This window comes from Oncorhynchus keta, chromosome 20 (genome assembly GCF_023373465.1).
Source record: "Oncorhynchus keta strain PuntledgeMale-10-30-2019 chromosome 20, Oket_V2, whole genome shotgun sequence".
Taxonomy (NCBI): Eukaryota; Metazoa; Chordata; class Actinopteri; order Salmoniformes; family Salmonidae; genus Oncorhynchus; species Oncorhynchus keta.
Genome location: NC_068440.1, coordinates 11217020 through 11242429, shown reverse-complemented (window position 1 = coordinate 11242429; position 25410 = coordinate 11217020). Strand labels below are relative to the sequence as shown.

The 25410-nt window shown below is 43.0% G+C and overlaps 1 pseudogene; it reads left to right on the top strand.

Moving 5' to 3' along the window:
• LOC118399384 (atrial natriuretic peptide receptor 1-like) overlaps nt 1–25410 on the top strand; it is a 114650-nt pseudogene that overhangs the window by 48630 nt on the left and 40610 nt on the right.

The following is a 25410-nucleotide window of genomic DNA, read 5'->3' as shown; positions in this document are numbered from 1 at the left end:
GAAAGGATTGTACCTCCTTCAGACCCACAGGCAGAATTAAATAGACCAAAAAAAGTTGTTTTATTAGATGTACAAACACACCGATAAATTCACAGGTAGACTCGTAGACCGAAAGAAATGGAATCGCCTCTTCCTGCTTATCTGCTGGCTCACAGTTACCGATGTGGGCCTAAACGGTACCACCTCTATCTGCCTTCACAATGCATGACCTTTCAAAGGCTGCTGGGACAAGAGCTTGTAGAATGTTCATAATTTCTCCTCAGTCCTAATGGATCTCATGGTAAAAAAGGTGATGTGATGTGTGTCAGGTTGTTTACACTGTATTGGAGTCAACAGAGTGATGGCAGACACTCCTCCTGAGCTGACTAAAGGTGAAGATTGAAATAGTTTTTACCCTTCTATGCTTTGAATCTGAACTCTTAGAGAAAGGGTGCTCTTTAGAACTAGGTAGAACCCTTTTGAGTTCCATATAGAACCCTCTGTGGAAAGGGTTCTACCAAAAATAGTTTTTCTACCTAGAACAAAAAAGGATTCTGCTATGGGGACAGACGAATAACCCATTTGGAACCCGTTTTTGTAAGAATGTAGAGATTGAACATTCTGGCGTTTTTCCTTCTGGCTCCGTTTGGATTTGCTAGTATAGAATTACCTTAACCACATGACATTTGCAGGTTCTCAATGTTCAGATTTAGGAAACCTGTTTACCGGTATGCAATTATCAAATTTTAAGTGTACGTGTTACACTTCAATTCCAACATTTTTCAATTCCAACATTTTCAAGTCAGCAATCGCTCTAGAAATGGTAATTTCCTTGCACTTTTTGTATAATCCCTAAGTATGATTGTCAAGTAAAATTACAATTTTATTAGCCTGTTGTCCCTTGCTTGCTAGCTAGCTGACTAGCTACGGCTACAGTCAAGGCCTCTGCAGCCAGAATAACAGCAAAGTAGCTGCATTTGTATTTGTTTACGCTGTTTTCTATTGACATTCCTTTCAGTACATCCATAACAATGAGCTGATAATGCTGATTTTCTCTGGCATAGCTAGAAAAGTTTGCCTTCCTATCAGGACACTCGTTGACACTGACTGTTACTTGCGAGGGGATCACATTGCATAACAAACACTAGGGTAGAAGCTAGCTAAATAGTTTGTAGCTAGCAAACCTGCCAATATGACAACTGAATTAAAACATATCAGGAGCTGTAAACAGCTGGATTAAACTAGAAACATGTGGAAGGATTTGACAGCATAGCGGCGGAGGGGACCGGGGAACTGTATGTTCTTCACACCACGTTAGGTCATCAGATGCTCCAAAAGTACGTCTCTGGAAAAACAAATCGATGCTAGCAAGCTATGTGTTTTCCTTGTTGGACCTGTGTTTACAATGTATCCAATTTCAGTTTGTGTGGTTGTTGGTTTAGCTTTCTGTAACTTTGTATCAAGTACGGTCTGCAGCAGGCGCGTATATTGCGTCATGATTGCAAGGTATCACGATAACTTTTCAACTGTGCCGTTACCCTGTTTTCTAAGTGGATTATTGGGCTTGCTGGAGTGTATATTTTCCACACAAACCTTGCTTTCGATGGTTGAAGTTATGCCACAGAGGTTTTTATACTTCAAACAGGGATTTATCCATCAAATAGAGCCTGTAAAGTTACATATCTCCTCTTGGGAAGATTACGGGTCTTTTAGGTCTGCGGCATCATATTGTTTATGGAAAACAACAAACCATTGCTTTATAGCCACAGCTGGGCTAAGCTAATTCGAGTGACAGGGCTGTGTGTCACACTCCAGTGTCTCTAGTCTCAGCCCAATCAATGGCACCTCAGTTAGGAAGCTAGAAAGCCAGTCACTAATTAGTGCAGCAGCAGTCCAGGGAAGGTAGAACGTAATGCTTCTCCTCCCATTTGGCACTTGGGAAAACTTGCTGATATACTGATTGTCATAGCAACACGGACCCTAATGTAGAAATGGCAGCCATTATTGCACAGTGTACTTGGGAAGCCCCACTTATTACACTATGAGACAGGGGCTATAGTTCAGGCAAAACATCTATGTGGATTTGTCAGCTCGTGAAAACAGTTCCATGCATCTTTAGATCACATTGTATTTATGCGGTAGACAAGTTTCACCTAAATACACAAATTGTGAGACATTCATAGTGTGAAACCATGTCAAGGTATATAAATGCTTGGCCGTCCAAGTGGTGCGGCTGTCTTCCGGGTTAAGCAGGCAGGTGTTAAAACATCTACAGGATCAGTGGGTCCCCTGCTGGGACAGTTGAGCTAACGTGGGCTAATGCATGAGGTTGTAAGTAACATAATTTCCCAGGACATAGATGTATCTGATATTGGCAGAAAGTTTAAATTCTTGTTCATCTAACTGCACTGTCCAATGTACAGTAGCTATTACAGTGAAAGTATACCATGATATTGTTTGAGGAGAGTGCATAGTTATGAACTTGAAAAGTTATTAATAAACCAATTAGGCCTTGTTCTCAACTAGCCTACCTGGTTAAATAAAGGTGAAATAAAAAATAATAATAACATGCATATCCTTGCTTCAGGTCCAGAGCTACAGGCAGTTAGATTTGGGTATGTCATTTTAGGTGAAAATTGGGGGGAAAAAGGGGCGGGATCCTTAAGAGGTTTTGAGGAGTGTGGTTTGGAGGGTCTTGTTTCGGAGGATGCATGACTTGACCTTTGCCTCTCCCGAGCCTGTTGGGGAGTTGCAGTGATGAGACAAGATAGTAATTGGATATCACAAAATTGGGGAGAAAAAGGGGGTTATAAAAAGGTTATGGAAAAAAAGGTATTTCAATGTTATTTTGTTTGAATTGTATGTGGTAGAGTGACTGTGTGGCTAACGGGGAGTGTGGGTGTATGGAGCTACCTGGCTAATATTCAGGGGTGTCCTCTGTAAGAGAGCTTAAATTGGTACTGAACGTCCCTGGGTGGCGCCAGCTAAAGTGCTGAACGAGAGGTGTGGGTGGCTCTACCTTTGTTAGAGCCAGTGAGAGATGGTCTGTGGGGGCGGTTGTTCGCTCAGGGACAAGCTCATGTACTTGTCTGTCTGTCTGTCTGTCTGTCTGTCTGTCTGTCTGTCTGTCTGTCTGTCTGTCTGTCTGTCTGTCTGTCTGTCTGTCTGTCTGTCTGTCTGTCTGTCTGTCTGTCTGTCCGTCCGTCCGTCCGTCCGTCCGTCCGTCCGTCCGTCCGTCCGTCCGTCCGTCTCTCTTTTGCCAATGAACAATGTCTGCTACTCTGATATCTCTCTGTTCGGCTCTTTCCATATCCCAAGCTTTATTTTTCTCTCTTCCGTGTGTCTGTACTGGGCTTGAATGAGCACCCGGCCACTGTTTTTGACAACCTAAGCCTTTCACCCCCCCAAAAAAAATCTTTAAATGCACATATCGGAAGTAACTACAACTACCGCTGCATGCTTTGGAGATAGTTTTATCATTAAACTCCTTCACTAAACTCCTTCACATCTTCATCCCTTGGTACCTGTGGGCAACAATGAGAGCATCTGTCAAAATACCTACTGCAACATGAGTCACAAAAATCCCATCACTACTGTACTTATTAAAAACACACCACATGTTCAAAATAAAAGCCCAATTTAAACATAAACAGACAGAGGAGAGAACGGACTAAATAAGCATCATGTTTGCTTATGTTTGATTAATGTGTGAATGAATCATTGGTTGGATGGGTGGGTGGGTATATAGTTTGTGGACAATGTTTTAGTTAACATTGTTGCCTGAGAGGAAGGAAACCGCACAGGGATTTCACCATGAGGCCAATGGTGACTTTAAAACAGTTAGAGTTTAATGGCTGTGATAGGAGAACACTGAGGCACTAAAGTACACCTGCAAAAAATGTGGCAAATTAACTTTGTCATGGATACAAAGCGGTATGTTTAGGGCAAATCCAACTCAACACATAACTGAGTACCACTCTTCATATTTTCAAGCATGATGGTGGCTGCATCATGTTATGGGTATGCTTGTCATTGGCAGGGACTAGGGAGTTTTTTACAATAAACATTTACTTATTTTGCCTGCTAAGCACATATATAGGACAACATGGCTCAGTCTGCTTTTCAACAGACACTGGGAGACAAATGCACCTTTCATCAGGACAATAACCCAAACAAACACTGGAGTTGCTTACCAAGACAACATTGAATGTTCCTAAGAGGCCTCGTTACAGTTTTGACTTAAATCGGCTTGAAAATCTATGGTAAGACTTGAAAATGGCTTTCTAGCAATGATCAATAAAAAAAATGTTACCCCCAATTACTATCTTGTTTCATCACTGCAACTCCCCAATGGGCTTAGGAGAGGCAACGGTCGAGTCATGCATCCTCTGAAACATGACCTGCCACACCACACTCCTTAACACCCACCTGTCGGAGGAAACACTGTTCAACTGACAACCGAAGTCAGCCTGCAGGCACCTGGCCCAACATAAGGAGTCGATAGAAGAACAATGAGCCAAGTAAATTGCCCCAGCCAAACCCTCCGCTAACCCAGACGACGTTGGGCCAATTGTGCACCGCCCTATGGGACTCCCAGTCACAGCCAGGATCGAACCCGGAGCTGTAGTGACACCTCAAGCACTGCGATGCAGTGCCTTAGACCGCTGCGCTACTCGGAAAGCCTGGTCAATAAATGATTTGACAGAGCTTAAAGAATAATGGGCAAATATTGTGCAATCCGGGTGTGCAAAGCTTTTAGAGACTTACTCAAAACAACTCACAGCTTTAATCGCTGCCAAAGGTGATTTACTTATGTAAATGAGATTTCTGCATTTCATTTTCTAAAATATGTTTTCACTTTGTCATTATGGGATATTGTGTGTAGATGGGTGAGAAAAAATATACATTTAATGCATTTTGAATTCAGGCTGTAACGCAACAAAATTTGGAATAAGACTTGAATGAATCCACCTGGCCACTACAAATACACTTGCCAAAAGAAATAGATTTAGTTTAACATGTAATACAAAAAGCATTCACACCAGTTGGGGGTTTGACGTCAAAATAATGATGCATAAGCAGAAAAGGACCAACTGTAAAATATGGTGGTGGATCTTTGATGTTATGGGGCTATTTTGCTTCCACTGTTCCTAGGGCCCTTGTTAAGGTCAACAGCATCATGAACTTTACCCAGTACCAGGACATTTTAGCCAAAAACCTATTTGCCTCTCCCATGAGGCTGAAACTTGTAGACAAGTGGATCTTCCAGATAATAACCCCACGCACACATCAAAATCCACAAATAAATTGTTAAATGACCACAAAATCAACATATTGCAAGGGCCATCTCAGTCTCCGGACTTGAACCCCATTGGAAACCTGTGGTTTGAACTGAAGAAGGTAGTCCATAAGTGCAGATGAAGGATATCAAGAATCTGGAAAGATTCTGTATGGAGGAATGGTTCTCCATTCTCATAAATCCTTTTAGGAAAACGTTCAGTGCCGTTTTCCTCGCAATGTGAGGTATTGAAAGGTATAAATTTGACCCCTATCTTTTTAGGAAAAAAAATATTGCTTGTTGAACAAAATCTCTTTCTCTGAGAAATGAAAAATGATATCGTTTTCCCAATTTTCTTTGTTGTTGCATGAATGATGATTCACTGAAAGATTGGAAGGTACTCAGAGGATATTCCAGTGGACCATTTGAAGCATCTTAAATGTTAATTTGCAGGGCTTCTCCAGATGTCCCATGTCCACAGTGGGAGGTTAGACAGTTCTAACCACAGGGGAATATAATCTGTTTCTCCATGTCTGAGTGATGTGGATATATGGCCAGTTTGGCCACACGTGTAAATCCCAACTCCTAGTCTGGTCTCTAACACAAACAAATAAAGGACTTATGAGCCTGTGCTAAGCATTCTATAACAGTTATAGTTACACAGTTACATTCAGGTTCAGGAAATCCCTATGTCAGCTTGACCTCTACGAACACAGACTCACATGCAGGCGTGTGTTTGACTCACACACACTCACACACACAAACATGTAGATACAACGTATATACAAAAGTATGTGGACACCCCTTCAAATTTGTGGATTCGGCTGGAGTGGTGTGAAGCTTGCTGCCATTGGACTCTGAATCAGTGGAAACGCGTTCTCTGGAATGATGACTCAAGCTTCACCATCTGGCAGTCCGACGGACAATTCTGGGTTTGGTGAATGCCAGGAGAACGCTACCTGCCCCAATGCATAGTGCCAACTGTAAAGTTTGGTGGATGAGGAATAATGGTCTGGGGCTGTTTATCAGGGCCCTTTAGTTCCAGTGAAGGGAAATCTTATTGCTACAGCATACATTCTAGACAATTATGTGCTTCCAACTTTGTGGCAACAGTTTGGGGAAGGCCTTTCTTGTTTCAGAATGACAATACCCCCATGCACAAAGCGAGAAATGGTTTGTCGAGATCGGTGTGGAAGAACTTGACTGGCCTGCACAGAGCCCTGACTTCAACCCCATCGTACACCTTTGGGATGAATTGGAGCGCAGACTGCGAGCCAGACCTAATCACCCAACATCCATGCCCAACCTCAATAATTGCTCTTGTGGCTGAATGGAAGCAAGTCCCTGCAACAGCTGTTATTGCAGCGAATGGGGGACCAACTCCATATTAATGCCCATGATTTTAGAATGAGATATTTGACGAGGTGTCCACATACTTCTGGTCATATAGTGTATATGTGGGAGATATATTATGTATAACCTACCTAAAAGGAAGATATCGCTATGTTCACAGGTAAAATCATGGAAATTGTTGATGGGCGTTGAAACAGGTTGGTATAATGGTGAAATAGAAGAGGAAAGATTATGGAACTATTGTGCGGCGGCAGGTAGCCTAGTGGTTAGAGCGTTGAACTTGTAACCGAAAGGTTACAATATTGAATCCCCGAGCTGACAAGGTAAAAATCTGTCGTTCTTCCCCTGAACAAGGCAGTCAACCCACTAGGCTGTCATTGAAAATAAGAATTTGTTCTTAACTGATTTGCCTAGTTAAATAAAGGTTAAAAAAACAACAACATTGTGACCTCAAATAAATAGAGACTGAAATTAGTTTTATTCCCTTTTCTACCACGATATATGCTTGTCCTTATTCTAGAAAATCCACCAGATTTACCCTGGCATTATGTGGCTGAGCGATGAGGAGAAACGGCTATGTTTTTTTGTCCATTGTGTATTTCCATTTGTGGAATTTTTTGATAAAGCCTGGAATAAAAGAAAAATGGTGACTTATAATTCAATTATAAGAAATCTTTAGCTCCTATATGGCAAATGGCACTTATATATTGTGTAGGCCTGTCTCACACTTGAATCTTCTTTTTGTGCCAGAGTTGGTTCAAATGTCTTCCATTTCATTTGTATGTATTTATTTATCTGTATACACACCAGTCAAAAGTTTTAGAACACTAATCATTCAAGGGTTTTTACATTAGTTTTAATATTTTCTACATTGTAGAATAATAGTGAAGACATCGAAACTATGAAATAACACACATGGAATCGTGTCGTCACCAAAAAAAGTGTCAAAATACATCTTATATTTGAGATTCCTCAAATAACCAACCTTTGCCTTGATGACAACTTTGCACACTCTTGGCATTCTCTCAACTAGATGAACCTGATAGCAGGAGGCTTCTATGACGGCGTGATGCTTTACTCTCAGGCCCTGAATGAGACCATGACAGAGGCAGGGGGCCGGCCGCGAGGGGACACCGTCACCAAGAGGATGTGGAATCGCACGTACCATGGTGAGTCATTGCAGATACACACACACACACACACACACACACACACACACACGTGTGCGCACGAACACACACACACACACACACAGAGGATGTGGAACCAAACGTAACATGGTGAGTCAATGCAGATATTCACGAGTCATGACTGCAGTCAAATTCCACATGACCATTTAATCACGGTAATTAGGCTTCTTCAAGGTCAGATGTTGCTGATCGTCAATAGTAGCCTACCAAAATTGGTAACTGCCTGGTACTCCGCATTCTATTCACTCTGACATCAATGCAAATTTAATCAAAATTGAATCAAACACTTTGTGAGAGCCCATAAGCTCATGAAACATTTCTATAGGCAATTGTGTGAGAAAACAGAGTTTTGATGACCTCTACTAAAAAGAGGAGGATCCCATCAGCTTTCTATAGACTAGGCCTACTATATTTATTTCTCAACTTTCCTAATATTAAGCACATTGCTTCCCTTTACAACAGGAGTATTGCCTACCTGGCTGGCATGAAAATTAACCACGTGAAAAGCGTCCTCCATTCGCTATTTAAGTGCATAGATGACAGGTATTTTTTCCCCCTGCTTCTGTTTTGAGACAGGTGCATGATAAGGGTCCATTCTAAATCCAAACAAATTTCACACATATATTATTTAGTGTATGTAAAGAAAAGATTAAATCAAGAATAGTCTGATGGGTGACAATATTAGCCTAATAATATATTATCAGTTGTGAATGATGCACAGCTTGTGTGCAGTAAGGCAAGAAACAGAGCATGCCTTTTTAAAAACTTTTTCAAATCATAGTTGCACACCTCTCGTATCCTAGCACATAGGCATATATATTTGATAAGGTTTGTTTCACAACTAAAGTGTAAAAATGCACCTTTATAATTAAAGTATTACATGCATAATCGAATTTGCTGTCACCTTTGAGAATGGTATTTTCCCGGTAATTGATTGCATTTTGGAACATGCGCTCTTATAGCCTACTGCCGTGTGTATATTGCTGAGCTTATAATGTGAAATAGTTTCTAAACATTTTAAGCTTAATGTTCTGATCTGTTGCATCAGCCTCATAGATTTTGAAAGTTTAAGCTAGTGGTTGTATTAATTTGGGATCTATGGCATCCCACAACTGTCCCAGACAATGTTTGGAATATTTATTTCTCGCACAGAATAGGTCAACCTTTGTACTATGGGGATAGTAGATTGACATAGGCTAGTGCTTTTGCTATTCGTTAGACCTACTCATCTTGTTGGTGACGAAATGTAAATGTGGACAGTTCTTCCAACATCTTTAATATGCACCTCGGCAGTTGCATCCCCAATGTGTCTATCTTCACTTGTGGCCTGTGAGAAAAATGTGATGGGCATTGACTAATAAGAATTGAGATACAGTGCATTTGGGAAAGTATTCAGACCCCTTAACTTTGTCCACTCTTTGTTACTGTGAGGACAGACGCTGGGAGACGAGAAGCAAGTACAGGAAGTGATGATTAAATGGAAAAACGGACATATAACAAAACAAGAACAGCGTCTGGACGGGGGGAACAAAACTACATGACTGCCCACACAGGGATCAAAATGAGGAAAAGACAGATATGGAGGAGGCAGTCAACAAAGTGAAGGAGTCCAGGTGAGTCCAATGAAGCTCTGATGCGCGTAACGATGGTGACAAGTGTGCGTAATGATGGGCCGACTGGCGCCCTCGAGCGCCAGAGAGGAGCGGCAGCAGGCGTGACAATACCCCCCTCTCTAGGGGCGCCTCCCGGCGTCCCACCTGGGCGAGCTTGACGGGCCGTCCGAGGCATGGGAGCTGGAAGAGACGACTGAGGCGTGGAACTCCAACAAGCCAGCAGAGGAGTGGAAGCCCGACGAGCCGGCTGAGGCGTGGGAGCCCGATGAGCTGCCTGAGGCGTGGGAGCCTAATGAGCCGGCTGAGGCGTGGGAGCCTAATGAGCCGGCTGAGGCATGGAAGCCTGACAGGCCGGCTGAGGCGTGGAAGCCTGACAGGCCGGCTGAGGCGTGGGAGCCCGACAAGCCGGCTGAGGCATGACGTAGGATAGGAGCCTGATGAGCTGGCTGAGGCGTGGGAGCCCGACAAGCCGGCTGAGGCATAACACGTGATGGGAGCCTGATGAGCCAACCGAGGCAAGAAAACCTCTCGAGCCAGCTAAGGCATGGAAACCTGACGAGCCAGTTGAGGCCTCCTCGGTTACTTCAGCAGCGGCACGTGGACCCGACGTCACCAACCCCAATGAAAAACAAAACACTCCCTGGTGCTTCCATTATAGGTATCTGCATTCTGTGAGGACAGACGCTGGGAGACGAGAAGCAAGTACAGGGAGTGAAGATTTAATGGATAATCGGACATACAGTGGGGCAAAAAAAGTATTTAGTCAGCCACCAATTGTGCAAGTTCTCCCTCTTAATCTTGATTCTAGCCATCCCAGATCCGGGATCGTGAATACAGCCTCAAGCTCATTAGCATAACACAACGTTAACTATTCATGACAATCGCAAATTAAATAAAATAAATATATTAGCTCTCAAGCTTAGCCTTTTGTTAACAACACTGTCATCTCAGATTTTCAAAATATGCTTTTCAACCATTGCAAAACAAGCATTTGTGTAACAGTATTGATAGCTAGCGTAGCATTTAGCGTTAGCATTCAGCGGGCAACATTTTCACAAAATCAAGAAAAGCATTCAAATAAAATCATTTACCTTTGAAAAACTTTAGATGTTTTCAATGAGGAGACTCTCAGTTAGATAGCAAATGTTCAGTTTTTCCTGAAAGAGTCTTTGTGTAGGAGAAATCGCTCCGTTTTGTTCGTCACGTTTGGCTACCAAAAAAAAAAAGAAAGTTCAGTCATCAAAACGCTGAACTTTTTTCCAGATTAACTCCATAATATCGACTGAAACATGGTAAACGTTGTTAAGAATCAATCCTCAAGGTGTTTTTCACATATCTCTTCGATGATATATCGTTCGTGGAAGTCTCCTCTCTCCTCTGAATCACATGGATGAATGCGTGCAGCTGAAGATTACGCACCAATTTCGACAAAGGACACCGGGCGGACACCTGGTAAATGTAGTCTCTTATGGCCAATCTTCCAATGATATGCCTACAAAGACGTCACAATGCTGCAGACACCTTTGGGAAACGGCAGAATGTGTAGGCTCCTTCAGGGCGCATTCACAGCCATATAAAGAGACAATGGAAAACAGCACCTCAAAAATTTTGCTCATTTCCTGTTTGAAGTTTCATCTTGGTTTCGCCTGTAGCATCAGTTCTGTGGCACTCACAGATAATATCTTTGCTGTTTTGGAAACGTCAGAGTGTTTTCTTTCCAAAGCTGTCAATTATATGCATAGTCGAGCATCTTTTCGTGACAAAATATCTTGTTTAAATGGGAACGTTTTTTTCATCCAAAAATGAAATACTGCCCCTAGTGTTCCAAGAGGTTAAAAAGATGAGAGAGGCCTGTAATTTTCATCATAGGTACACTTCAACTATGACAGACAAAATGAGAAAAAAAATCCAGAAAATCATATTGTAGGATTTGTCATGAATTTATTTGCAAATTATGGTGGAAAATAAGTATTACAGGCCTCTCTCATCTTTTTAAGTGGGAGAACTTGCACTATTGGTGGCTGACTAAATACCTTTTTGCCCCACTGTATACCAAAACAAGATTAATGCAGACACAGGGACAGGGGGAACAAAACAACTTTAATACAGACACAGGGATCAAACTGAGGAACAGACAGATATAGAGGGGGCAATCAACAAAGTGAAGGAGTCCAAGTGAATTCAGAGAGGGAGAGCGGGAGCAGGCATGACAGTTATGTTACAGCCTTATTCCAATATGGATTAAATTGTTTTTCCCCTCATCAATCTACACACACTACCCCATAATAATGAAGCAAAAACAGGTTTTTAGAAATATTAGCAAAAAACTAAAATGAAATCACATTGACATAAGTATTCTGACCATTTACTCAGTGTTTTGTTGAAGTACCTTTTGCAGCAATTACAGCCTTGAGTCTTCTTGGGTTAGATGCTACAAGCTTGGCACACCTGTATTTGGGGAGTTTCTCCCATTCTTCTCTGCAGATTCTCTCAAGCTATGTCAGGTTAGATGGGGAGCGTCACTTCACAGCTATTTTCAGGTCTTTCCAGAGATGTTCCATCAGGTTCAAGTCTGTGCTCTGGCTGGGCCACTCAAGGACATTCAGAGACTTGTCCTGAAGCCACTCCTGCGTTGTCTTGGCTGTGTGCTTAGGGTCATTGTTCTATTGGAAGGTGAACCAATAGATTTCCATCAACCCTGACTAGTCTCCCAGTTCCTGCTGCTGAAGAACATCCCCAAAGAATGATGATTCACCGTAGGAAAGGTATTGATGAGCGGTGCCTGGTTTCCTCCAGACGTGACCCTTGGCATTCAGGCCAAATAGTTACATCTTGCCTCCCGAGTGGCACAGTGGTCTAAGGCACTGCATCGCAGTTGCTAGCTGTGCCACTAGAGATCCTAGTTCAAGTCCAGGCTCTGTCGCAGGCCACGACCGGGAGACCCATGGGGCAGCGTACTGTTGTCCAAGTTAGGGGAGGGTTTGGCCGGCAGGGATGTCCTTGTCCCATCGTGCTCTAGCGACTCCTGGTGGGCCGGGCACATGCGCGCTGACACAGTCGACAGGTGTACGGTGTTTCCTCCAACACATTGGTGTGGCCGGCTTCCAGGTTAATTGGGCATTGTGTCAAGAAGCAGAGCGGCTTGGTTGGTTCGTGTTTCGGTGGACACATGGCTCTCGACCTTTGCCTCTCCTGAGTCCGTACAGGAGTTGCAGCGATGAGATGACTGTAACTACCAATTGGGGAGTTAAAGGGGTAAACATTTCTTTTAAATAGCAACCAAAAAAAAGAATGATGGAGAACTGTGTTCTTCAATGCTGGAGAAATGTTTTTGGTCCACTTCCTCAGACACAATCCTGTCTGGCATGGTTTTCGCTCTGACATGCACTGTCAACTGTTGGATCTTATATAGACAGGTGTACCTTTCCAAATCATGTCCAATCAATTGAAATTACCACAGGTTGACTCCAATGAAGTTGTAGAAACGTCTCAAGGATGATCAATGGAAACAAGATGAACCTGAGCAAAATTGCGAGTCTCATATCAAAGGGTCTGAATACTTATGTAAATAAGGTATTTCTGTTTTTTTTCAAAAACCTGTTTTCGTTTTGTCATTATGGGGTATTGTGTGTAGATTGATGAAAGAAAAAAATATTTAATACATTTTAGAATAAGGCTGTAATGTAACAAAATGTGAAAAACGTGAAGGGGTCTGAAAACCTTCAGAACGAGCTGTAATTGAGTAAATTCTAAGTAGAGTAATCCTGTTACCTAGGCATTCTCCATGTGAATACAATGTAATGACGCACTTCAAAGTGCTTAAATATGCATAAAATATGCAAAAATAAATTAAAGTGCAGTAATTGGAGACCTGCAGTGACCACACACTGTCAGTGCTTTTAAACGTTGAAATGGTAGTCTACTACTCACAATGCGCTACCTGCTCTGCACAAAAGACCACCCGTTGCCATTCCATGTCTCCATAACAACAAACTAACCCACAAACCGACTACCCACCCGTCCCTTCCTTCTAAAACTGATTACACTGACCACTGTAGAGAACTCACAAGCACCTCTTGCTGTCTCCAATAAGCACTCACCAGCTAATCAAAGGGTCAAAAGGCATTGACATGACACAGCGAAGAAACTTAAGCAGTTAATGAACGTTCAATATCAAGGATGGCAGCGCAAGCACACACATGATGTATAATCACATGTATTTGTGAAGATTTTAAATCAGTGAAACAAAAATATTTAACTAATGTGCGCGTGTGTGTGCTGGCCACTAAACGTCCACTTATAGAAAAAGTTATCAGCCTTTTGGAGGCACTAACACATTTTTTTTTCTGGGGGGGGGGTCCCCTACATAGGGGCAAAACATTCTGCAATTCTTTGAATGCAATAATGATTTTCAAAATCAACAATTTTCTGCATATTATGCGAGGCATTGCAAATGGGACCAATCAATGCACTATTTCCACGTAAAACAGTCAAAGCATGGCAATATTATCGCATAAAACGGACCCATCACCACAGTACAAAAAAGGGCTCTCAATTTCAACCAATTACCCACCTTAAATACAGTTGAAGTCGGAAGTTTACATACACCTTAGCCAAATACATTTAAACTCAGTTTTTCACAATTCCTGACAATTAATGCTAGTATAAATTCCCTGTCCTAGGTCAGTTAGGATCACCACTTTATTTTAAGAATGTGAAATGTCAGAATAATAGTAGAGAGAATGATTTATTTCAGCTTATATTTATTTCAGCACATTCCCAGAAGTTTACATACACTCAATTCGTATTTGGTAGTTAAATTGTTTAACTTGGGTCGAACATTTTGGGTAGCCTCCCACAATAAGTTGGGTGAATTTTGGCCCATTCCTCCTGACAGAGGTGGTGTAACTGAGGTGAGGTTTGTACGCCTCCTTGCTCGCACACGCTTTTTCAGTTCTGCCCACACATTTTCTATTGGATTGGGGTCAGGGTTTTGGGATGGCCACTCCAATACCTTGACTTTGTTGTCCTTAAGCCATTTTGCCACAACTTTGTAAGTATGCTTGAGGTCATTGTCCATTTGGAAGACCCCTTTGCGACCAAGCTTTAACTTCCTGACTGATGTCTTGAGATGTTGCTTCAATATATCCACATCATTTTCCATCCTCATGAAGCCATCTATTTTGTGAAGTGCATCAGCCCCCCCAGCAGCAAAGCACCACCACAACATGATTCTGCCACCCCCGTGCTTCACGGTTGGAATGGTGTTCTTCGGCTTGCAAGCCTCCCCCTTTTTCCTCCAAACATAATGTTGGTCATTATGGCCAAACAGTTCTATTTTTGTTTCATCAGACCCGAGGACATTTCTCCAAAAAGTATGATCTTTGTCCCCATGTGCAGTTGTAAACCGTAGTCTGGCTTTTGTATGGCGGTTTTGGAGTGGTGGCTTCTTCCTTGCTGAGCAGCCTTTCAGGTTATGTCGATATAGGGCTCGTTTTACTGTGGATATAAATACTTTTCTACCTTTCCTCCAGCATCTTCACACGGTCCTTTGCTGTTGTTCTGGGATTGAAAGCAAGTTTGCTGCAAGTCTACACATTTTGTCCAGGGGGCAGTGAGAAGATTTAGCAATTTTATAACTCATTTCCTGCAGTTATACACATTTTACCATAGGGTGGCGAGACCTTTTTGACATTTTAAAGCAAATATCCTGCTATTCTACAAAATATTTTGCCTTGACTTATGCCATGTTAATATGATATCTGAGTCAGAGTAACTAACAAAATAAATGTGGGCCCCCTGGAAGTCAGGGCGTCTGGACATGTATCCTGCCTGCCCGGTCCGTAATTCAATCATGATTGCTACAAGTTTAGATACCTGGCTAGACTAACTTACAATCTAAAAATATTAGCTGGCATTGAGTGACTGTCAGTGACTGACGTCCTAACGGTCTGCTGGAACCGAGGGGCTCGGTGCTCTACCCTGGAGGGGACAGCATTCCCCAGATTTGTCTTTATTGTTTTAAATAAACACCCTTGAAACTGAGGTATCACACTTGTGTCTGTTCTGTGAACACGTCTTGGTCTGCCACAAGATATACAGTGCATTCGGAAAGTATTCAGACCCCTTGACTTTTTCCACATTTTGTTACATTTTCTTATTCTAAAATAGATTAAATTCATGTTTTTCCTCATCAATCTACACACAATACCCCATAATGGCAAAGAAAAAATATGTTTTTAGAGAAAACATGAAATACTTTATTTACATAAGTATTCAGACCCTTTGCTATGAGTCTTGAAATTGAGCTCAGGTGCATCCTGTTTCCAATGAGCATCCTTATACAACTGGAGTCCACCTGTGGTAAATTCAATTGATTGGACATCATTTGGAAAGGAAAACACCTGTCTATATAAGTACCCCCAGTTGACAGTGTATGTCAGAGCAAAAATCAACCCATGAAGTCGAAGGAATTGTCTGTAGAGCTCCGAGGCAGGATTGTGTCGAGGCACAGATCTGGGGAATGGTACCAAAAAATGTTTGAAGCATTGAAGGTCACCAAGAACACAGTGGCCTCCATCATTCTTAACCACCAAGACTCTTCCTAGAGCTGGCTGGCCAGCCAATCTGAGCAATCAGGGGAGAAGGTCCTTGGGTAGGGAGGTGACAAAGAACCTGAAGGTCACTCTGATAACGCTTCAGATGTCCTCTGTGGAGATGGAGAGCATTCCACCAATAAGGCCTTTATGGTAGAGTGGCCAGACAGAAGCCACTCCTCAGGAAAAGGCACATGACAGCCCCCTTGGAGTTTGCCAAAAGGTACCTAAAGACTCTCAGACCATGAGAAACAAGATTCTCTGGTCTGATGAAACCAAGATTGATCTCTTTGGCCTGAATGTCAAGCTATCACGTCTGGAGGAAACCTGGCATCATCCCTACGGTGAAGTATGGTGGTGGCGGCATCATGCTGTTGGGATGTTTCAGCGGAGTACCTCAGACCGGGGCTAAGGTTCACCTTCCAATATGACAGCGACCCTAAGCACACAATCAAGACAATGCAGGAGTGGCTTTGGGACAAGTCTCTGAATGTCCTTGAGTGGCCCAGCCAGAGCCCGGACTTGAACCCGGTAGGACATCTCTGGAGAGACCTGAAAATAGCTGTGCAGCGACACTCCTCATCGAACCTGACAGAGCTTGCGAGTATCTGCAGAGCAGAATGGGAGAAACTCCCCAAATACAGGTGTGCCCAGCTTGCAGCGTCATACCCAAGAAAACTTGAGGCTGTAATCGCTGCCAAAGGTGCAACGTACTGAGTAAAGCGTCTGAATACTTATGTAAATGTGATATTTCAGTTGTTTATTTTGTTATGCATTTGCATAAATGTATAAAAACCGGTTTTTGCTTTGTCATCATGGGGTATTATGTGTAGATTGATGAGGGGAAAAGTAAGGCTGTAACGTAACAAAATGTGGAAAAAGTCAAGGGGGTTGAAAACGTTCCGAATGCACTCTATACATAATATAATGTTTTTTTAGCGGCCGGGGTTCCTGTGTGACCACTTATGTCACTTATGCCCAGGGCCGGCCCTGCAAATCACCTCACAGGCAAACCATAACTTGATTGCGTAGAACGAGAAAATACAATAATAAGATTACAAATGACCCTCAAGGGTCTCTTGACCCCAACGGAATGAGTCACTCGTCATGCCAAAGTCCATCTTTCTCACTTGAGGCCTATCCGAGCTCTCATCTCTGCTTTTATTCTTGATGTCATCATGCAAACTTCCCTAACGAGTTAGCTCACTGGGCACCGTTTGCGTTGCTTCACCAGCGGGACTTCTCTACATCATGAAGATAAGCTCACAGCGGCTGATGGCGACATTCAGCGACAGCCTGTTACAGCACCCATGATTCATATCTGTGTTTGATAGGATTGGATTGTAAGATGTCGTATGGTGCATTGTCAAATTGACGGTTCGCCTCGAAGGACTTATATTGGGTACATTGTGTTTGGTGGCTGACAGGGAATAGCATCATGTAGGGAGAGAGAGAGAGAGAGGAAGATATAAATAGAGGGAAGAAAGGAGACAGAAGGATAGAAAATGATGAGTGAGAGCGACAGAGAGAGAGATGGAGACGGACACTGAGTAGTACAGCAAATCTTGACTAAGGGTCTAACAGGTGTCTCACTGTCGGCGCTATTGGCTGCTCCAGCCTGAGGGGAGAGCACCAACTTCAGCTCTATTCTATTTGTCTTCCATTGTATTGACCAGCAGTCTGTCTGCCCCTGACTGACTCACTGAGGAGAACAGCACAGTCCCTCAGGGATTTCGCGTCTGCTCCGGCCAAGGCACACAAGAGCCAGTGACCTAGTGCAGTCACCCCCCACGCACGTGTGTAACAGAGAAAGAGAGAGAGTGTGTGTTTGTATGTTTAGTATTTAGTATTTTATTAGGATCCCCATTAACTGCTACTCTTCCTGGGGTCCTGAGTGTGTGTGTGTATGAGACTACGTAGTGGGAGGAAAGCTGCTCTCTCTCTCTTCCTGTTCTACAGGTTATTTTAAGCCATCTCTGCTGGGTTGCCTTCATGTGCCGGCTGATAGGAGTATTGTCGTTCCATTGTTGTTCCATTGTCATTCCCAGCCGGTACAGATACTGTGTCTATCGGCATTTTGTTTGGTGGTAATGGGGCTGCCTTGGCAAACAGTGGTCATATCTTCCTGTGTGGTGTCTCGTATACAACAGGAGTTCTCTGATCCTGTTGCAGAATACACAGGGTTCCTCCCTATATTAACGGATACCATTCAATTCAATAATTTAAAAAAAGACAACACAAGTAAAAGTTGTGTCTGGTAAAATGTTAATGCTGAGTGCCATGTCTCTCTCTGTTTAGAGACCTCAGTATCAAGCCCGTCTGTCAGTCTGGACATCATCACATCATCTTGCAAGTCTCTTGCCACAACTTTGGAAGTATGCTTGGGGTTATTGTCCATTTGGAAGACCCATTTGTGACCAAGCGTTAACTTCCTGACTGATGTCTTGAGATGTTGTTTCAGTATATCCACATCATTTTCCTCCCTCATGAAATCATCTATTTTGTGAAGTGCACCAGTCCCTCCTGCAACAAAGCACCCCCACAACATGATGCTGCCACACCCGTGCTTCACGGTTGGAATGGTGTTCTTCGGCTTGCAAGCCTCCCCCTTTTTCCTCCAAACATAACGATGGTCATTATGGCCAAGCAGTTCTATTTTTGTTTCATCAGACCAGTGGACATTTATCCAAAAAGTATGATCTTTGTCTCCATGTGCAGTTGCTAACCGTAGTCTGTTTCTTTATGGCGGTTTTGGAGCAGTGGCTTCTTCCTTGCCGAATGGCCTTTCAGGTTATGTCGATATAGGACTCGTTTTACTGTGGATACAGATACTTTTTCACTTGTTTCCTCCAGCATCTTCACAAGGTCCTTTGCTGTTGTTCTGGGATTGATTTGCACTTTTTGCACCAAAGTACGTTCATCTCTAGGAGACAGAACATGTCTCCTTCCTGAGCGGTATGACAGCTGCGTGGTCCCATGGTGTTTATACTTGCGTACTGTTGTTTGTACAGATAAACGTGGTGCCTTCGGGTGTTTGGAAATTGCTCCCAAGGATGAACCAGACTTGTGGAGGTCTACAATTTGTTTTCTGAGGTCTTGGCTGATTTCTTTTGATTTTCCCATGATGTCAAGCAAAGAGGCACTGAGTTTGAAGGTTGGCCTTGAAATACATCCACAGGTACACCTCCAATTGACTCATGTCAATTAGCCTATCAGAAGCTTCTAAAGCCATGACAACATTTTCTGGAATTTTCCAAGCTGTTTAAAGGCACAGTCAACTTAGTGTATGTAAACTTCTGACGCACTGGAATTGTGATACAGTGAATTTTAAGTGAAATAATCTGTCTGTTAAGAATTGTTGGAAAAATGACTTGTATGATGCACAAAGTAGATGTCCTAACCAACTTGCCAAAACTATAGTTTGTTAACAAGAAATGTGTGGAGTGGTTGAAAAACAAGTTTTAATGACACCAACCTAAGTGTATGCAAACTTCCGACTTCAACTGTAAACTTATATTAAACATAATAAGTTATGACATAACTAAGTTGTAATGAAGTAGCTAGCTAGTTATCGAGCTAGCTAGCTATGCTAATGTTAGCTAAACATTAGCTAGCCTCCCTCGCTAGCTAACGGTAGTTAGCCTGCCTCGCTTTATCAAATGATAGGTACCTAGCTACTGTACATGACCAGCAATAACGTTATATAACGTCGTTAGCTAAGTTATACCAGAGGTCATTATATACCAGTATCTCTGGTTATGCTCACCACCACCAGTCTTTGCACACCAAGCTAGCATTACTGGTGCATGCCCTCCAGTAATGCTAGGCTGTGGAGGCATGGTTAATCCAGATTTTTTTTTTTAACTAACCCAAGATAGACCACAGCTGTTTCCAATGGGACCACAGTCGTTTCCAATGGGAGCAAATTAATCACAGAACAAACAAGGAGGTGGGCGGAGCCAAGCATGAGCTAGTGAGATCCTATTGGTGCGTTCTAGTATGTATTTGCATATTTCCATTGGGGAATGCCTGCTATGAGAAGTGCGCATGTGCAATAACTCAATTCACCCGTGCTCTTTCTAAACAACGCAATATTTTAAAACTTTGGCGAAGGGTAAAGTCTACAGAGTTTAGTCCACTCTGGTCATAATAGATTCTAGTTTTGGGAACAGAAAAATGAATTGAGATAAAATGTTTAATCGCTGAGAAAATTTGCGAAATGTCGGCCAAAATTAGTCTCCCTCCATCTTCTCCCACTGCCAGCTACTGAGCTTCCTCTCATCACCATATTTGGCTTCAGATCTGCTGCACGCAAGCTTGTTCTTTTTTGTTTGGAACACAGCCCTGCATCCCCACCATCACACAGTTACTGTTGTTTTTTGTTTGGAACACAGCCCTGCATCCCCACCATCACACAGTTACTGTTGTTTTTTGTTTGGAACACAGCCCTGCATCCCCACCATCACACAGTTACTGTTGTTTTTTGTTTGGAACACAGCCCTGCATCCCCACCATCACACAGTTACTGTTGTTTTTTGTTTGGAACACAGCCCTGCATCCCCACCATCACACAGTTACTGTTGTTTTTTGTTTGGAACACAGCCCTGCATCCCCACCATCACACAGTTACTGTTGTTTTTTGTTTGGAACACAGCCCTGCATCCCCACCATCACACAGTTACTGTTGTTTTTGTTTGGAACACAGCCCTGCATCCCCACCATCACACAGTTACTGTTGTTTTTGTTTGGAACACAGCCCTGCATCCCCACCATCACACAGTTACTGTTGTTTTTTGTTTGGAACACAGCCCTGCATCCCCACCATCACACAGTTACTGTTGTTTTTTGTTTGGAACACAGCCCTGCATCCCCACCATCACACAGTTACTGTTGTTTTTTGTTTGGAACACAGCCCTGCATCCCCACCATCACACAGTTACTGTTGTTTTTTTCGCAAGCCAAAAGCAGTCCCTTACAAATCGCAAACTGGGTCAGGTGGGCATAATTTTTTCAAATACAGTATCAGTTATCAGCTTACAGTATCTATTGCCAACATTACTTGCTAAGTTATCAAATACAATCTTTCAGTGTTATGCTTTCTTGTGCGTAAAGGATAGTCATGAGTGCATTTATTTATTTGATTTTATTTCACCTTTATTTAACCAGGTAGGCAAGTTGAGAACAAGTTCTCATTTACAATTGCGACCTGGCCAAGATAAAGCAAAGCAGGTCGACACATACAACAACACAGAGTTACACATGGAGTAAAACAAACATACAGTCAATAATACAGTAGAAAAATAAGTCTATATACAATGTGAGCAAATTAGGTGAGATAAGGGAGGTAAAGGCAAAAAAAGGCCATGGTGGCAAAGTAAATAAAATATAGCAAGTAAAACACTGGAATGGTAGATTTGCAGTGGAAGAATGTGCAAAGTAGAGATAGAAATAATGGGGTGCAAAGGAGCTAAATAAATAAATACAGTAGGGGGAGAGGTAGTTGTTTGGGCTAAATTATAGATGGGCTATGTACAGGTGCAGTAATCTGTGAGCTGCTCTGACAGCTGGTGCATAAAGCTAGGGAGGGAGATAAGTGTTTCCAGTTTCAAAGATTTTTGTAGTTAGTTCCAGTTATTAGCAGCAGAGAATTGGAAGGAGAGGCGGCCAAAGGAAGAATTGGTTTTGGGGGTTACCAGAGAGATATACCTGCTGGAGCGCGTGCTATGGTGAACAACGAGCTGAGATAAGGGGGGACTTTACCTAGCAAGGTCTTGTAGATGACCTGGAGCCAGTGGGTTTGGCGACGAGTATAAAGCGAGGGCTAGCCAACGAGAGCGTACAGGTCGCAGTGGTGGGTAGTATATGTGGCTTTGGTGACAAAACGGATGGCACTGTGATAGACTGTATCCAATTTATTGAGTAGGGTATTGGAGGCTATTTTGTAAATGACCTGGAGGCCACGGAAGGAGAGTTGTATGGCATTGAAGCTCGTCTGGATTTGAAATGGTCGGTAATCTGTTTGTTGACTTGGCTTTCAAAGACCTTAGAAAGGCAGGGTAGGATAGATATAGGTCTGTAGCAGTTTGGGTCAAGAGTGTCCCCCCCTTTGAAGAGGGGGATGACATCAGCTGCTTTCCAATCTTTGGGTATCTCAGACGACACGAAAGAGAGGTTGAACAGGCTAGTAATAGGGGTTGCAACAATTTCGGCAGATAATTCTAGAAAGAGTCCAGATTGTCTTGCCCGGCTGATTTGTAGGGGTCCAGATTTTGCAGCTCTTTCAGAACATCAGCTGACTGGATTTGGGAGAAGGATAAATGGGGAAGGCTTGGCCGGGTTGCTGTGTAGGGTGCAGTGCTGTTGACCGGGGTAGGGGTAGCCAGGTGGAAAGCATGGCCAGCAGTAGAAAAATGCTTATTGAAATTCTCAATTCTAGTGGATTTATCAGTGGTGACAGTGTTTCTTATCATCAGTGCAGTGGGCAGCTGGGAGGTGTTCTTATTCTCCATGGACTTTACAGTGTCCCAGAACTTTTTTGAGTTTGTGTTGCAGGAAGCAAATTTCTGCTTGAAAATGCTATCCTTGGCTTTTCATACTGCCTATGTATATTGGTTTCTAACTTCCCTGAAAAGTTGCATATCACAGGGGCTGTTCGATGCTAATGCAGAACGCCATAGGATGTTTTTGTGTTGGTTAAGGGCAGTCAGGTTTGGAGAGAACCAAGGGTCCTTCTGTAGCTCAGTTGGTAGAGCATGGCGCTTGTAACGCCAGGGTAGTGGGTTTGATCCCCGGGACCACCCATACGTAGAATGTATGCACACATGACTGTAAGTCGCTTTGGATAAAAGCGTCTGCTAAATGGCATATATTATTATATTACTATATCTGTTCCTGGTTCTAAATTTCTTGAATGGGGCATGCTTATTTATGATGGTGAGGAAGGCATTTAAAAAAATAACCAGGCATCCTCTACTGACGGGATGAGGTCAATATCCTTCCAGGATACCCCGACCAGGTCGATTAGAAAGGCCTGCTCGCTGAAGTGTTTCAGGGAGCGTTTGATAGTGATGAGTGGAGGTCATTTGACCACTGACCATTACGGATGCAGGCAATGAGGCAGTGATCGCTGAGATCTTGGTTGAAAACAGAAGAGGTGTATTTAGAGGGCAAGTTGGTTAGGATTATATCTATGAGTGTGTCCGTGTTTACGTCTTTGGGGTGGTAACTGGTAGGTTCATTGATCATTTGTGTGAGATTGAGGGCATCAAGCTTAGATTGTAGGATGGCTGGGGTGTAAAGCATGTTCCAGTTTAGGTCGCCTAGCAGCACGAGCTCTGAAGATAGATGGGGGGCAATCAGTTCACATATGGTGTTCAGAGCACAGCTGGGGGCAGAGGGTGGTCTATAGCAAGCAGCAACGGTGAGAGACTTGTTTTTAGAGAGGTGGATTTTTAAAAGTAGAAGTTCAAATTGTTTGGGTACAGACCTGGATAGTAGGACAGAACTCTGCTGGCTATCTTTGCAGTAGATTGCAACACTGCCCACTTTGGCCGTTCTATCTTGTCTGAAAATGTTGTAGTTAGGGATGAAGATTTCAGAATATATGGTTGTCTTCCTAAGCCAGGATTCAGACACGTGCTAAAGCAGCGAATAAAAGAAACTTAGGGAGGAGGCTTCTAATGTTAACATGCATGAAACCAAGGCTATTAGGGTTACAGAAGTCATCAAGAGAGAGCGCCTGGGGAATAGAAGGGGAGCTTGGCACTGCAGGGCCTGGATTCACCTCTACATCACCAGAGGAACAGAGGAGGAGTAGGATAAGGGTACGCCTAAAAGCTATTAGAATTGGTCGTCTAGTACGTCCGGAACAGAGAGTAAAAGTAGGATTCTGGGAACGATAAAATTGCTTCAAGGTATAATGTACAGACAAAGGTATGGTAGGATGTGAATACAGTGGAGGTAAACCTAGGTATTGAGTGATGATGAGAGAGATATTGTCTCTAGAAACATAATTGAAACCAGGTGATGGCATCGCATGTGTGGGTGGTGGAATTGAAAGGTTGGATATAAGGTATAATGAGCAGGGCTAGAGGCTCTACAGTGAAATAAGCCCATAAACACTAACCAGAACAGCAATGGACAGGGCATATTTACATTAAGGAGAGGCATGCTTAGTCGAGTGATCATAAGGGTCCAGTTAGTAGTGAGGTTGGTTGGGGTAACGGCGATTCAGACAGCTAGCCGGGCCATCGGTAGCAAGCTAGCATAGGATGGAGGTCTATTTTAAACCACCTTGTGCGTTTCCGTCGGTAGATTAGTGGGGTTCCGTGTGGTAGAGGGGATCAATCCAATTGGTAAAAATAGATATAGTTATAGTGACTCAAGAAGAATTGTCCGATAGATCTATTCAGATAGCAGCTGATAAGACAGCTAACGATTAGTGGGCCTCAGATGGATGTTCAGGTAATGTCGTGATGGATGGGCCAGTTGCACAACTCCCTCGGGAAGATAACGTCGATAGTCCAGTCGTGAAGGCCCGGTGGGGCTCCGCGTCGGCAGTAAAACGGGTCCGGATAGGTGATTGTAGCCCAGGAGTGGCTGATGGAACTCTTCAGCTAGCTAGCTCCGGAATAATTGATGTTTGTTCCGGGATCGACGTAAGCCACTAGTCACACGGATAGCAGCTAGCTAGCTGCGAGATCCAGGTGTAAATGTCCAGAGCTTTGGTTTGAACTCCAGGGGATATGGAGAGAAAAATAGGTCCGGTATGTTCTGGTCTGAGTCACGTTGTACATAACTGCCGATAGCTTTTCGAGCTAAAGGATAGCGGATGACCATCAACCGTGGTTAGCTGAATACTAACGTTAGCCAGTAAACTGGCTAGCTTCTGGCTAGCTTCTGGCTAGCTTCTGGTTAGCTTTTTTTATTATTTTATTGGTGAGGCGGGTTGCAGGATTTAGGTGTTTGTTCCATGGCAATTTTTTTTACAAAAGGGCAAACATAGGCACATTCTGTTCAGAACAACCCAGGGTATGACGCCATGTCTTCTTTTTAACTGTACACCAAACACTGCAATTATAAATGTCGATACTGTAAATTAAATTTGTTTTGTTGTATGGAAATGTGAAGAGCACATTTGAACTCATGGATGTGTGGTTTGCTTGTATGAATTCAAAGCCTTATTTATTATAATCCTCAGCATTTCATCTTTCAGAACACATCCTCTCGATTTACTGCATCCCCTCACTTAACTCAGACAACACCAAAAGTAATTCCTTTGGCGGGAAGGATGGGGGCATCTTCTTGCTGCAGGTGTCGCTCCCACTTACAGTTGAATACCATTCAGCGCTGTAAAGCAGAGACTTTGAGCTCTGACATCAGGTATAGCAGGGGTAGGCAAC